General features: G+C 32.4%; 1 long non-coding RNA gene across 4 annotated transcripts in view; it reads right to left on the bottom strand.

Moving 5' to 3' along the window:
• The window catches only part of LOC126829992 (uncharacterized), a 153614-nt gene that overhangs the window by 26694 nt on the left and 112212 nt on the right, over nucleotides 1-14708 (bottom strand). For all 4 annotated transcript variants that reach the window (XR_007683630.2, XR_007683633.1, XR_007683629.1 and 1 more), the window contains one exon: nucleotides 12337-12453. This is a non-coding gene — a long non-coding RNA (uncharacterized LOC126829992). The remainder of the gene's footprint in view (nucleotides 1-12336; nucleotides 12454-14708) is intronic.

The raw sequence follows: 14708 nt of genomic DNA, 5'->3' as shown, positions 1-14708 counted from the left end.
ATGGATAAAATTTGGGATGACAACTCATGGTTAAAAAAAGATCAATGTGTTTTCCCTAATTTTTTACAAACAGATAATATGACCGCAGATAATATTGAATTTCATACACATACATAATGAATTTCATACACATACATGCATAAATTCTGAGCAACCAAGAATCGTGTGAATATCTATTTACATTGAGAAATAATAACTATTAAACAATATATATAACGATGAAAATAGTAATAACATATAAGGCGCGATATACAATGTTAAAATTCAATATGATCGTACGTTACAGAAAAAAAAAATGAATTTCATACATATAAATAAACCGAAATTATGAGCAGGGAATAGTCTATTGAGTGTGTCATTGAGTAATACTAATCAACTGTCACGGGTCAATGATAAAGCCGTCGATATATCATTATGTACTCCGAATAATTTATCCAAGTGGTGACGATTTGATATCTCCTATCATCTTTAAAAAAATAATTTATTGGCCTTAAATGGAAATAAACAAAATGGCCAAAAATTTTCTTTTCAAAGAGAATTTTATTGATAGCTGAAGTCCGTTTTCTGTTGCTTCTTCATATGGCATGCAAAGTATGGAATGCATCTTGGATATTATTGTTTAAAATTCTCTTATCACCATAGGTCGAAAAAATGCGAACGACCAACAAACCGAAATGCGACGATACTCGAGTCTGCCATTGAGTATCCTCTGAATAATGTTGATATTTACATCAAAGCCAAAATGCACGAAAGCGAACGTAAGCAATTCTTGACTATGAAATTGATATTTTTCTATAGGGACTCATATTTTGATAACGTCACAGTACCTGAAAATAATAATAGACCTATCGTACACGCAAAATCTTATTGTAATTCACGTGTTAAATGAACACACATAGAGCTGTGGCGGCTTTTTTGATGATTATCCAATCAACAATCTTAATCTCCTGACCACTAGCTGGCACTAAGGTGCTAATTAATTGATGAGATTAACTTATGATATATATATACACAACAGACTACTAATGTATAGATTGTTCTTCAATATAACACTATCATGGGAATATTATGCCGTATGTGTTGTGGATGTTTCGTTACAAAAGGAGTGCATTTACTACGATTTTCGTCGTCAGCACCCTTGAAATCCTAAATAAAAAAACATTAAAGGACAAAATAGCAAATAAATTGCGGAAATCGTCGGATCAAATTTTTACTACGATTTTCGTCTTCAGCACCCCTGAAAACCCATGGAAAGATATATTCAACAACAAAACATCAGATAAATGGCCTGCTTGCTATGGGATTTTGTTTTGGAACATACCAAATCTTTGACTTGCTTTTTCTCAAAACTTACTTTTGGGAGTTAGGTAGCTTCTAATGGACACAGCTCAGTCAATTTTTGCCCAATTCAAACAAACTATACATCAAATTGAAGGTAATGAGTTGGAGAATGTGAAAATAACAATAACTCAATTTTCAAAATTTCCTCATTGCGACTCAGTATGCTATGGGGGGGAGAGGGCCACATATACCTTATCATTAATTTGTGAGAATGACTCGTAAGATCCGAACAATTCGCTTACAAGCCTGGATATCTTTTTTAGAATATAATGATACAATTTATGTAGAAAAGACCAAGTTTCACGTTCAGCTAATAAATTCTGTCAAATATACAAACCTGATTCCTGATAAAAAAAAAAAAAACCCCATATAATTCAAACGTCAACCCGACTATTTCAGACTTCGCGTCTTACCGTTTCACGAATAGTCCATGTAGAGCACGTAGTCGGCAATCTCGGTCAAAGGAGCAATTCCTTTCATACATTATAAGCGTCTACCAGCTTATTCAGAGTTCATATTGGACAACTTTTGGTGTCAAGGCGACTGCAGTTTGTTTGCTTTATTCAAAAAGATAACTGATATTAAACTGTAAAATTGACCATCCGTTTGAGGTATCATTATGTTCTAACACTAAATCACATAGCAACCACGCCATATATTTGTTAATTTTTGTTTAATATTTCTCTTGGTGTTAGAGCGTAAAATCATTAACTATATAAATTTCTGATAAGTTTATTGATAAACTGTATCATTAATAGAAAATTTGTTATCGATCTGACTATTGTAGAAGAACTCAGACGATATGTAACTGGCAAATTTTAAGACATAAAAATGCTCTATTTGTTGAAAATATTTTAACCAAAGTTTCGCTATAGTGTTCGTAATTTCTTGTGTTTTGAATTGTCTCAGTTTTGAATATGTAATATAGTAGTAGGACTGGAAAACGAGGAGGGGTACGGCAACACTCCCTTAAATAAGTAAAAAAGCTGGACAGGCTGGTACATCTGCGTAGGATCTGGATCAAAAAATGATGCCGGCGGGGCGGAGTAGTAGAATAGATAAAATTAAAGAACCAGCAACAGACTTGTAGATTTAAAAGATCTTTATATCAATCCAACGTTTTGGGTGCAATACCCTTTTTCAAGATTTTTAAATTTATTAATGTACAATGATTGGTTTGAAAGAAAAGGATCATTAAAATTAAGGATTGTTAAAAACGAGGATCGTTAAATTTAATTGTATGTACAAAAAGGATTTTTAAAAATTAAATTAAAGATTGTTAAATAAGTAAAATTATTAATATAATTATAAAAATAAGTAAAGATTTAATATTTTAAAATAACAAAGAATAGGTCGATTATCGCGGATTTAAATAAAATAATTATCATTGATGTCTTCTAGGATGGATGTGGCTACGGCTGTTTCTTCTTCTTTTTCTTTGCTGTTGTTGTTGGATGGAACTAAGAATGTTTATAGATTGATGATAATTATGGAGCGATTTAAAATGAATAGTAGATGATGTACTCCAGGATGGCTGAGGCGGTGGTTGTTTCATCTTCTTCCGTATTGATGGGATAAGTTGATACGTATAGTCTCGGTCATCCGGAACCTCCTAGTCTTCAAACGTGCAGAGGAGGAATAAAAGACTAGAATTTGAAGGGGTTTGCTACGATCGGACTGAAGGTTGTGTGGTTAGCGTAGTATAGAGTTAAAAGGAGTAATTACGTAGCTTTTGGATCGTGAAATCGGTGATAATGATGAGTGGTGGATCGTATTCAGGTTAAATAGATGGGTTGTTGGTCACCTCTATGAAATATAGTTTCTGTAGTTAGAGGGCCACGGGAGAAGGATATACTAAGTGAAGATAAGGTAGTTGAGGCTTAAAGGCGAGGTTGTACGAAAAACAGTTTATCTAGAATCTAGCGTATAAAATGAATGCTGTAGAATTAGGGTGTCGATTAGGTTTTAAATAGATATTCCTCGATCTGGTACGTATTGGTGATATTTATTCTTCTTCGGGAGGAAAATAGGTTTTCTAAATAAAATCCAAGTGTGTGTTGATTTATCTTCCTTTCAATAATTTGCGAGGATTCTAGTTAGTACTTTTCAGAATTCTTGATGTGCGGCTTTCCAGAGTATAAGTTGTTTGGAGGGAAAAGTCGGAGTAAATTTATTCTGGCTTAATCCAAGTAGGTTTTTCTTTCTTTCCAATAGTTAGATAGGATTCTCATGAGTGCTTTTCCGAAATCTTGATGTGCGGCTTCCCAAAGTATAAGATATTTGGAGGTTCATCAGCTGTTTTTCTCTTTTTGTTGAAGTTGTCCATTAGCAGTACTAAACAGATGGAAGGCGGCTAAAAAAGCTCAAAATTTCCTAGAGGAGTGGATCTAAAAAAGATGCTCACCGTGCCTGGAGAGAGTAAACTGGAAAACGAGGAGGGGTACGGCAACACTCCCTTAAATAAGTAAAAAAGCTGGACAGGCTGGTACATCTGCGTAGGATCTGGATCAAAAAATGATGCCGGCGGGGCGGAGTAGTAGAATAGATAAAATTAAAGAATCCCCGCCAAACAGAACCAGCAACAGACTTGTAGATTTAAAAGATCTTGGATTGATATAAAGATCTTTTAAATCTATCAGCCGGGATATCTACATGACTTTCGAATTTCGCACAAGAGAGATATCCCAAGATCGAAAGTTGTACATGGTTTTACTATTTCACCGTTGCATGCAATGTATCAGTTATATTTATGCTACATAAAACAATTTCTAAAATAGTAATAGACTCTTCCAAGCTCATAATTTTGGTTTACATGTATGTATGAAATTCATTTTTTTCTGTAACGTACGATCATATTGTATTTTAACATTGTATATCGTGCCTTATTATATGTTATTACTATTTGCATCGTTATATATATATTGTATGATAGTTACTATTTCTCAAATGTAAATAGATATTCACATGATTCTTCAGTGCTCAGAATTTCAACTTGTATATATGTATGTGTATGAAATTCAATATTATCTGTTTCAATCCGCATATAATGAGGATAAATATCAATTGTAAATTAAATAACAATATACACATTGCAGCGTATTCTGCATGGGGAACCCGTTGTAAGAACGGGAACGGTACAAATAGTGCGACGAATCAAACCTTGCTACTGAGCATTTAAATTCATATTTAAATATGAAGGTATTTATATTAGACCGATCTATCTAACCATCTTCGGTGTCTTTTGCAAACTACGGCGGTAATCGAAATCGTCGACAATACTCCCTTTGTTCACTGCCATCCATTATTGTTTAAAAAATTTTCTCCAATTCCAGAATATTAATAAATAATAATTAATTTATTTAGGATACTTATAATCACTTATAGTACCAATACTCACCAGAAATTTATATAGTTAACGATTTCACGCTCTACTGGCGACGGTTCCACTTACTGACGCACATCAAAGATAACTGGCTGTTTCACTCAGGTAGTAAGCGGTAGCCTAAATACTGACGGTTTCTTAATTAGTCATGCTTTTTCCGATTTCTCCCGGACGCGTCTGACTAGTGATATGTTCGGATAAACTCACGTTTGTTTAATTAGTCACATTATTTTTGTATACTGACACAGGTAAGGAATACTAATCAATTGACTTTAATACTCACCTTGTGATTATTACTGACCATTTATAGGAATACTGACGTAAGGTGCAAGTACTGACGGGTTTAAGCAACTACTGACAACACGTATATTTCTCACGAGTTTCCATCAATAGTAACCACAATGAACCCTTTCTACTTCATATATAGATATTCTAACGCAGAAGCCTGTTATTAAAAGCTCTGATACCAGTTCTACACACTATGCATCTTGTAGTGCAAAGTTCTACAAACTGAAACAATGGTCTCAACTCTGGAAGTAATCTACAGAAATTGCTGAAATTTGACCAGCATATAAATCTTATACAGATCGGATGATAACTTTGTCATTTGAACATTCACAAGGTTCACAAAGTAAAACAAGAGCCATAAATCTAGAAGTCATTGACAGAAATTGCTGAAATTAAATAGACTCCTTTGTTTCACTAATCTAAATGATGCATATAAATTTCATACAAATTGAATAACATTTGTCGGTCGAACATTGACAAGGCACAACAAAGTGAAACAAGGGCCATAACTCTAGATGTACAATAGGGTTCTTCTTTTACAAAATGGGGGACAGAAAGTCAGCTAAATTTCAGCTAATGCGATTACAAGCTAGTCATGTGGCGTAAAAAGTTTTTTCTTCGCAGGAGAATTGTCAAAATCACAGGCGTTTACTAGCCATGGGGAAAAATGACATTAATTGAAAGAACCTTGTATAGGTCATTTTATCAGGTACGCTTATGTACTCCACTACCATTATAATATACTTTATTTACTCCAACCAATAATAAAGTATTTAGCCAGAATTTGAAGATTCAGTATTCTGCCACAAACACACGTTTCCGGTCAAATTTAGCCAATCATGAGGTTGATTTATGAAACGGAAGTGAGTTACCTCCCTTTGTGAAAGCAAAAATATCATTGGCATATGACCATTTTCCATGAGAAATTTCCTAGTGTGCGGCTCACGAAAAAAACAGGTTACTTGACACGTCTGGAAGAAAATGTATATCAATGATGGGTCGAATGTTTTTTTTTTTTGCTTTTTAATTTTCAAGGAGATCTTCAGATGACACTATAAACCTCAGAATGCCTCGTTCGGCATTTCTGTCCAAACGAGGCAAAAACGTGTCAAAATTTTTGCCCCGATTTTGCCTCGTTGTAACGAGGTAAAAAAAATACCTCGTTTCTCTGGAGTTCGAAAATGTGTTTTTTTAAATTGCCCTGTTTTTGGAACGAGGTATTTTGTTCAGAACGAGGCTGGGTAAAATTGCCTCGTTTACTAAACGAGGTATTTTATCCAAGATAATTATTAGCGGTATTTGCTGTCAACAAATAGAGCCATAAAATAATGTTCGGACCATCATGTGACCAATTGCAGATCTACAAATTAGATTATTTATTTGGGACATGATATTGTTCATAGTTATGGCTTACTACACTGAAGTTCTATTGTGTATAATAAACACTTCCCAGGCGAAACAAAACATAACAATGTCACGTGACAATATTACATATGGCTGATACAAGCGTTCTTTGATTACATGCTGTTTGGTTTGATTATTAAATAATACGGTAATCTGTATTTATGGGAAAAGGAGAATGAATTTCCCCAAATCCAAAACTAGATGACTGGAATATTTATTGAATGGAAAGTGAATATTTTATAAACAAAAATATTCGGATTTGCAGTTTTCTAGCTTAGGTGGATTTGTGATTTGAATCTCGAACTCAGTGTTTTATACATTTTATTATAAAATTGTAATAAATGTTTTACATGAATGAATAAAATCTACAATTTAAAAAAATACAATAACATTGTGATTTGACTCTCTACAAATCACTAAGAGTATAACAATTGCTTGTTGAAAAAGCATTACTAATATGTTTTTTTTTTCAATGCAGCAAAACCTACTGGACTGTTGTACTTAACTTATTATTTTTTAAAATATATTCAAAAAGAATGTGTCTTTCACAGATTTTAATATAACCACAAATGGTTGATTGTTTTAATGCTTAGATAAGTATTAATGGTTTGTATTTGAAAATCAAATTATATAAGCGAAAAATAGTAAAATACATTATGTATATCTTAAAACACGCCCTTCTCAGTTACTACTTCGGCGAATATCATTTGATAATTTAGATGATCAGAATTAAACACCGTTTTGCTATGTTATTATTTTTTTATGATTTGGTGGGGGTATACTAAATTAGGGGATTGGATTGAAAGATTATAGCTACCATCTTATGGAGACATAATGTGTGGTGCATTTACGGTCTTATAAAGCTCTATTCTTACATAAAGAATTCTTGATTTGCACGGAATTGTTTTAGCCGTGATCATTTTAAATCATGCTTATGCCAAGATCTGGGTAAGTGCTAATTTAACTAGATATCAGAAAAGTACCATGTTTTCATAAATTTTCTGACGACTAACGTACTGTTTAGATAAATTGTACAATATTTATCAGTTCACTAGTTACAATAAAATCATGCATTATAGCTATTTTTATTTATTTATCCCTGGTGCTTCAAATTCAATTTAGGGTGCATCAACATATTTAAAAATATGTTTTAAAGCTTTAGGTCATTTTATTATATCTTTCTACCATAAATAATAGCCCGATTTAAGTATACCAAAAGTTAAAGAAGAAATATAACCAGTTTTTGAGTCATTCAGATATGACTGACAAAATTTTTAATAGCACGCATGTTTTTTAGGCTAAAGTCTAACCAGAAAACTTAGTGTCAATACATTATTAAATTTTATATTCCATTAATCAATTCCATTCCGCCATTGGTTTGTCTTAAACTCGTCATTTGTGTTCATGGGCATCAGGGTCGAGATTGCAACGTTATATGTTTTATTCCTTTAATTTACTATAAAACACCATTCGGTTCGCGTCACGGGTTAACGGCATATTAATAGCTTTATTCACTGATCGAGATGGTTCCTTTACTTGTGGTTTATTTTTCGAATTGCTTTTTGTAAAAGTTTAAATGGAAATATTTAAGCACCTTCTTGTTAAACCGTTGAAAGATTTAAAGTTTGGATTAAGGTTAAGTGAGTGTAGGTCAAAGATGCGACTGGCAGAGTGTGTATTAGGGTGTTAAAGATTAAAAGTTATTCCCTACAAGGTGGTTCTACGGTTCTTACCATACAATTCAGCTGTGAAATAACACAATTTCTTTCATTATGTTTACAACAATAAAACTATTTCAATTTCAAGTTGTCTAAACCAGGGTGTTGTGAGGTATGCATCTAAATGATTTGACGACCTGAAAAATATACTTAGTTTTATTTAAACTTATTAGAATCTTAGGATGATTTAAACAAAGCCACAAGACCGGTTCCAGATTCAATAATACATATAGCAAGTATAACAAACCTTTAAACATTGATACATTCACTATTTCGGGCATTAAACTAATGGCTGATATTGTTTGTAGATAATACTAAGCCTAGGTTAACATCTTCAAAACATATTATCAATTTAATTCAAGCCTACTGGCCTAAACGCAGATATAGCACAATTATTAGATAATACGAATTAATTAAGTTAAGCATTCCCCAATCATGGGTGAGAGAAAATCAAACCAACTTGAATATAACAACAATGTCTTCCACCAACACGAGCCACGTGTTAGATGATGAATGAATTTGTGACACCGAATCAATTAAAATCTAAGTGTTGTTATGAAAAATATCTCGGCTCTAAATTTGTAAAACTTATTTGTTTAAATTATTGGGAAAAGAATGGTTTCTTGTGTAATTTTCCTATCATATGGAAAACCATTTTTTGTATTTTTAAAAACCCTAAATGTATTGACTTAGATTGTAAAATTTTACATAATATATTATAGTCAACGGAAAAGCTATTTAAGATAGGTAAAGTAAGTGACGAATATTGCCTGGTTTGTAAATCAATGCACGAAGATATTCAATGTTTACTAGATGTCATTACTAAACAGTTTTTAAACTTCTAATTAAGAATATAATGAAAATAAATATAAGTAGTAATGAATTAGGCACTGTAATTTTATTTGGTCTCCAGCGGTCAAGTAAAACTCCACCAATAGAGTTATGTAATATCATTATGTGTACAATACGATTAGCTATACATAATAGATAATATGTCCTGCGTACACATCTACGAAAAGAATGAGAGTGCTAAAGATTTTATTTTAAAATTTATTTATCCTCCCGGGTTAAATGATGAGATAAGCATCGATTTTTAACTTTAAATAAAAGAAACAAAAAGTCTAATTTACTATAAAACACCATTCGGTTCGCGTCACGGGTTAACGGCATATTAATAGCTTTATTCACTGCGATGGTTCCTTTACTTATGGTATTTTTTCGAATTGATTTTTGTATTAATTTACAACGGTTAAAAGTTTTAATTGGAAATATTCTAAATATTTTTCTTTATACATGTAACTGATTTGCTCAGTCATAACATGTCTTAGAGGCCTACACAACAATGCAATTTGTGGTTGTAATCATTTATTTAGCACCTTCTTGTTAAACCGTTGAAAGATTTAAAGTTTGGATTAAGGTTAATTGAGTGTAGGTCAAATATGCCCCTGGCGAAGTGTGTATTAGGATGTTAAAGGAGCTAAGTCTCTCACTCGATATTTTCCATAATAATCGAAATTAAAAAAAACAAATTAGAATTCAATATTGGTCCATTTCAATCCAACATGATGTTGTTATATACATGTAGTCGTGAAAATGTGGGATCCTAATATCCAATATTTAAGACACAATGAACGTGTACCATATCATTCCGGGCGAAAAATCAAGGAAAAGATAGGTAAAGTAAGTGACGAATATTGCCCGGTTTGTAAATCAATGCACGAAGATATTCAATATTTACTAGATGTCATTATTAAACAGTTTTTAAACTTCTAATTAAGAATATAATGAAAATAAATATAAGTAGTTATGAATTAGGCACTGTAATTTTATTTGGTCTCCAGCGGTCAAGTAAAACTCCACTATATATACTGCGTACACATCTACAAAAAGAATGAGAGTGCTAAAGATTTTATTTTAAAATTTATTAAGCCTTCCGGGTTAAGTGATGAGATAAGCATTGATTTTTAACTTTAAATAAAAGAAACAAAAAGTCCAATTTACTATTAAACACCATTCGGTTTGCGTCACGGGTTAACGGCATATTAATAGCTTTATTCACTGCGATGGTTTCTTTACTTATGGTATATTTTTCGAATTGCTTTTTGTATTAATTTACAATGGTTAAAAGTTTAATTGAAAATATTCTAAATATTTTTCTTTTTAACTGATTTGCTCAGTCATAACATGTCTTAGAGGCCTACACAACAATGCAATTTGTGGTTTATTTTTCGAATTGCTTTTTGTATTTATTTACAGAGGTTAAAAGTTTAAATGGAAATATTTAAGCACCTTCTTGTTAAACCGTTGAAAGATTTAAAGTTTGGTTTACGGTTAAGTGAGTGTAGGTCAAAGAAGCCCCTGGCGAAGTGTGTATGGAATATAAATTTTATTATGTATTGACAATACTTTTTTGGTTAGATTTTAGCCTAAACACGACAAGTGTGCTGGTGACAATTTTGGCAGTCATATCTGAATGACTCAAAAACTGTTTATATTTCTTTAACTTTTGGTATACCTAAATTCGGGCTATTATTTATGGTTGAAAGATATAATAAAATAACCTAAAGCTTTAAAAGATATTTTTAAATATGTTGAGGCACCCTAAATTGAATTTGAAGCACCAGGGATAAATAAATAAAAATAGCTATAATGCTTGATTTTATTGTAACTAGTCAACTGATAAATATTGTACAATTTATCTAAACAGTACGTTTATGAAAACGTGGTACTTTTCTGATATCTAGTTAAATTAACACTTACCCAGATCTTGGCATAAGCATGACTTAAAATGATCACAGCTAAAACAATTCCGTGCGAATCAAGAATTCTTTATGTAAGAATAGAGCTTTATAAGACCGTAAATGCACCACACAGCATGATTTAAAATGATCACGGCTAAAACAATTCCGTGCGAATCAAGAATTCTTTATGTAAGAATAGAGCTTTATAAGACCGTAAATGCACCACACATTATGTCTCCATAAGATGGTAGCTATAATCTTTCAATCCAATCCCCTAATTAAGTATACCCCCACCCAATCATAAAAAAATAATAACATAGCAAAACGGTGTTTAATTCTGATCATCTAAATTATCAAACGATATTCGCCGAAGTAGTAACTGAGAAGGGCGTGTTTTAAGATATACATAATGTATCTTACTATTTTTCGCTTATATAATTTGATTTTCAAATACAAACCATTAATACTTATCTTAGCATTAAAACAACCAACCATTTGTTGTTATATTGAAATCTGTAAAAGACGCATTCTTTTTGAATATATTTTTAAAAAATAATAAGTTAAGTACAACAGTCCAGTAGGTTTTGCTACATTGGAAAAAAAACATATTAGTAACGCTTTTTCAACAAGCAATTGTTATACTTTTAGTGATTTGTAGAGCGTCAAATCACAATGTTATTGTATTTTTTTAAATTGTAGATTTTATTCATTCATGTAAAACATTTATTACAATTTTATAATAAAATGTATAAAACACTGAGTTCGAGATTCAAATCACAAATCCATCCAAGCTAGAAAACTGCAAATTCGAATATTTTTGTTTATAAAATATTCACTTTCCATTCAATAAATATTCCAGTCATCTAGTTTTGGATTTGGGGAAATTCATTCTCCTTTTCCCATAAATACAGATTGCCGTATTATTTAATAATCAAACCAAACAGCTTGTAATCAAAGAACGCTTGTATCCGCCATGTGTAATATTGTCACGTGACATTGTTATGTTTTGTTTCGCTTGGGAAGCGTTTATTATACACAATAGAACTCCAGTGTAGTAAGCCATAACCATGAACAATATCATGTCCCAAATAAATAATCTAATTTGTAGATCTGCAATTGGTCACATGATGGTCCGAACATTATTTGTATGGCTCTATTTGTTGACAGCAAATACCGGCTTATAATTATCTTGGATAAAATACCTTGTTTAGTAAACGAGGCAATTTTACCCAGCCTCGTTCTGAACAAAATACCTCGTTCCAAAAACAGGGCAATTTAAAAAAAACACGTTTTGGAACTCCAGAGAAACAAGGTATTTTTTTTACGTCGTTACAACGAGGCAAAATCGGGGCAAAAATTTTGACACGTTTTTGCCACGTTTGGAAAGAAATGCCAAACGAGGCATTCTGAGGTTTATAGTGTGAGGCTTTACTAGAAAATAAAATATTAAATATAATCATACCTGTTTCAATAACAAATGTTATCAATGTGGATGCAGCCAAACCAAAAACAAAATCACAGATAAACGCCAGACCACCTATCAAACTGCAGGAACAATTGCTGCATGCAGAATCAGACCCTTAAAAAAAAACAAAATAAAAGAATTAGATATACCAATACTAGGGTGGTCCTTATTTTGCAAAATTTTGAAAAGTCAACGGACTACCCTCAATTTATGTTGGAATTGATCAAAAAAAAAAAAAAAAAAAAAAAAAAAAAAAAAAATCTTTTTAGACGATCCAAGTTCAAACAAAATGCGACTTTTTGGCATTTTTTCTATTTTTTCTGTTTATGGCAAAAAGTTACACATGAAAATAAATGTTGTTTCTTGGTTAATTAGAATGTGAACAAGACAATAATAATATTTATAAAGTGATTCCAGGGTTTAATGCAAAGATTCGTAAATTGGCGAAATTAAGATTTTTTGTGGAAATCATGTCCTTTTCCTTGACCTTTACTTCTGTTGTGGCTTCCGATGTACCCCAAAGGGTCTGTCCTCTGACCGATCTTGTTTGGCTTCTACACTAAACCACTTGGTCTCATAGTAAGACATCATGAATTATTATTTCATCTACATGCCGATTCCGGATGGATTCCGGATGTTACACAATTGTACATTTCGTTCAAACCTATTAAATTACTAGATTACTTTACAATTTCCGAACTTATAACTACGTTATCTGCAGACACGTGAACAGTAGCATCCAATCAGAGGTTGTGACATACTCAATCTAATTTATCTATCAGAAGTTTTTCATATTAAGAAAACTACTCCAAACGATGAAAGTCTATTTCAAGCTTCTTTGTTCATCACTCACTTTCCATTTACAACAAGATGACTAGTCATTAAAATCCCATGCACTTGTTTGGAAGGCTTTATGTTATTAGTAATAAATACCAGCGGTTGCCAGGCAAGATACACCCACTTTTTGCAAGAGATGGATAGAGAACAAGCTAAAAAAAACCCTGATTTTTCGTGCAATCAGGGGCCATAATTCAAGAAGTTATGGTCTGAAATGTGCCAATATCGAAAGGGACTGAGATCTTTGGGAGTTATACACTATTTGTGTACACAAAGGCCATTTTGTCCGTCAGTTTTGGTTCTATTTTCACGAAACAGGTGTAACAGTGATATATTCAAACGTTTTTTGAAATCGGATAAAAATTGTGACCTCTATAGAGGGACCACAATCTAACAACATGATTTTTCGTACAATCAAGGGCCATAATTCAGGAAGTTAATATCTGATATTTCAAAAGGAACCAAGATCTTTGGGTTATAATCATGTATTTCAAGTTTCATCAAAATCAGAACTAAAGTGTGACCTTTAGAGGGTCCACAACCTTGATATACCATATTTTTACACTATTTGCGTATGAGGGGCGGCCATTTTGTCCAGCAGTTTTGGTTCAATTTCACGAAATTCAAACTCAACCATCAGTAGGGTGTAACGGTGAAATGTTCAAAGGATTTTTCTAAATCGGATAATAATTGTGACCTTTAGAGGGACCACAAGCTAAAAACAAGATTTTTTGTGCAATCAGGGGCCATAATTCAGGAAGTTACGATGCGATATGCACGAATATCGAAAGGAACCAAGATCTTTGGGTTATAAAAGGTATTCCAAGTTTTATCAAAATCAGATGAAAATTGTGACCTCTTGAGAGAGAATAATAATAATAATAATAACTAGAATTGCGCGCAATGCTGAAGGCTTTCACGGTCGCAAAGGCGTCACACGATCGCCAGATATATGACAAAAGACTATCCCCCCCCCCCCAAAAAAAACCCACACTCTAGCATAACTCAGATATTGACCCCTAAACATGCTCCAACTCGTAAAAATACGCTGTTTTCAATTTTCGATCTCTTTTTTGGGCTACCCATGACAATTAGAAAAATTGTACAAAGGTTCACACAATACACTACCCAGTAGAATCTCGATTGAGCAAGTTTGAAAGAAATCATTGGCGGCTTTTCCGAGAAAAGTAATTATGTAACTGTTAAATTAAACAACGGATAACTCCTACCTCTTAAAATGATTTATATAATTAGTAAATAATTATTATTATCTAATGATTGTTGTTTTGTGACATATATAGTGTAACCAATATATACATTGTACTTTTATAATCAATATGATACTGTGCATTAGTCGTGTTTCTGTTCTTATGAATTGAATTTCTTCATGCAATATTTGTAAATCGCCAGTAGGAATAAATGTCTCTTATATAGATACATTATGCTGGCTGGAAATTACACGGTAAGCTAGCCTTGGGGACTGTTTGTAATTCGCCAGTAGGAATAAATGTTTCTTATATAGATTCATTATG

Source organism: Patella vulgata, chromosome 8 (genome assembly GCF_932274485.2).
Source record: "Patella vulgata chromosome 8, xgPatVulg1.2, whole genome shotgun sequence".
In the NCBI taxonomy this organism is placed as follows: domain Eukaryota; kingdom Metazoa; phylum Mollusca; class Gastropoda; family Patellidae; genus Patella; species Patella vulgata.
The sequence above is the reverse complement of the archived record's forward strand: the minus strand, read 5'-3'. Positions and strand labels throughout refer to the sequence as shown.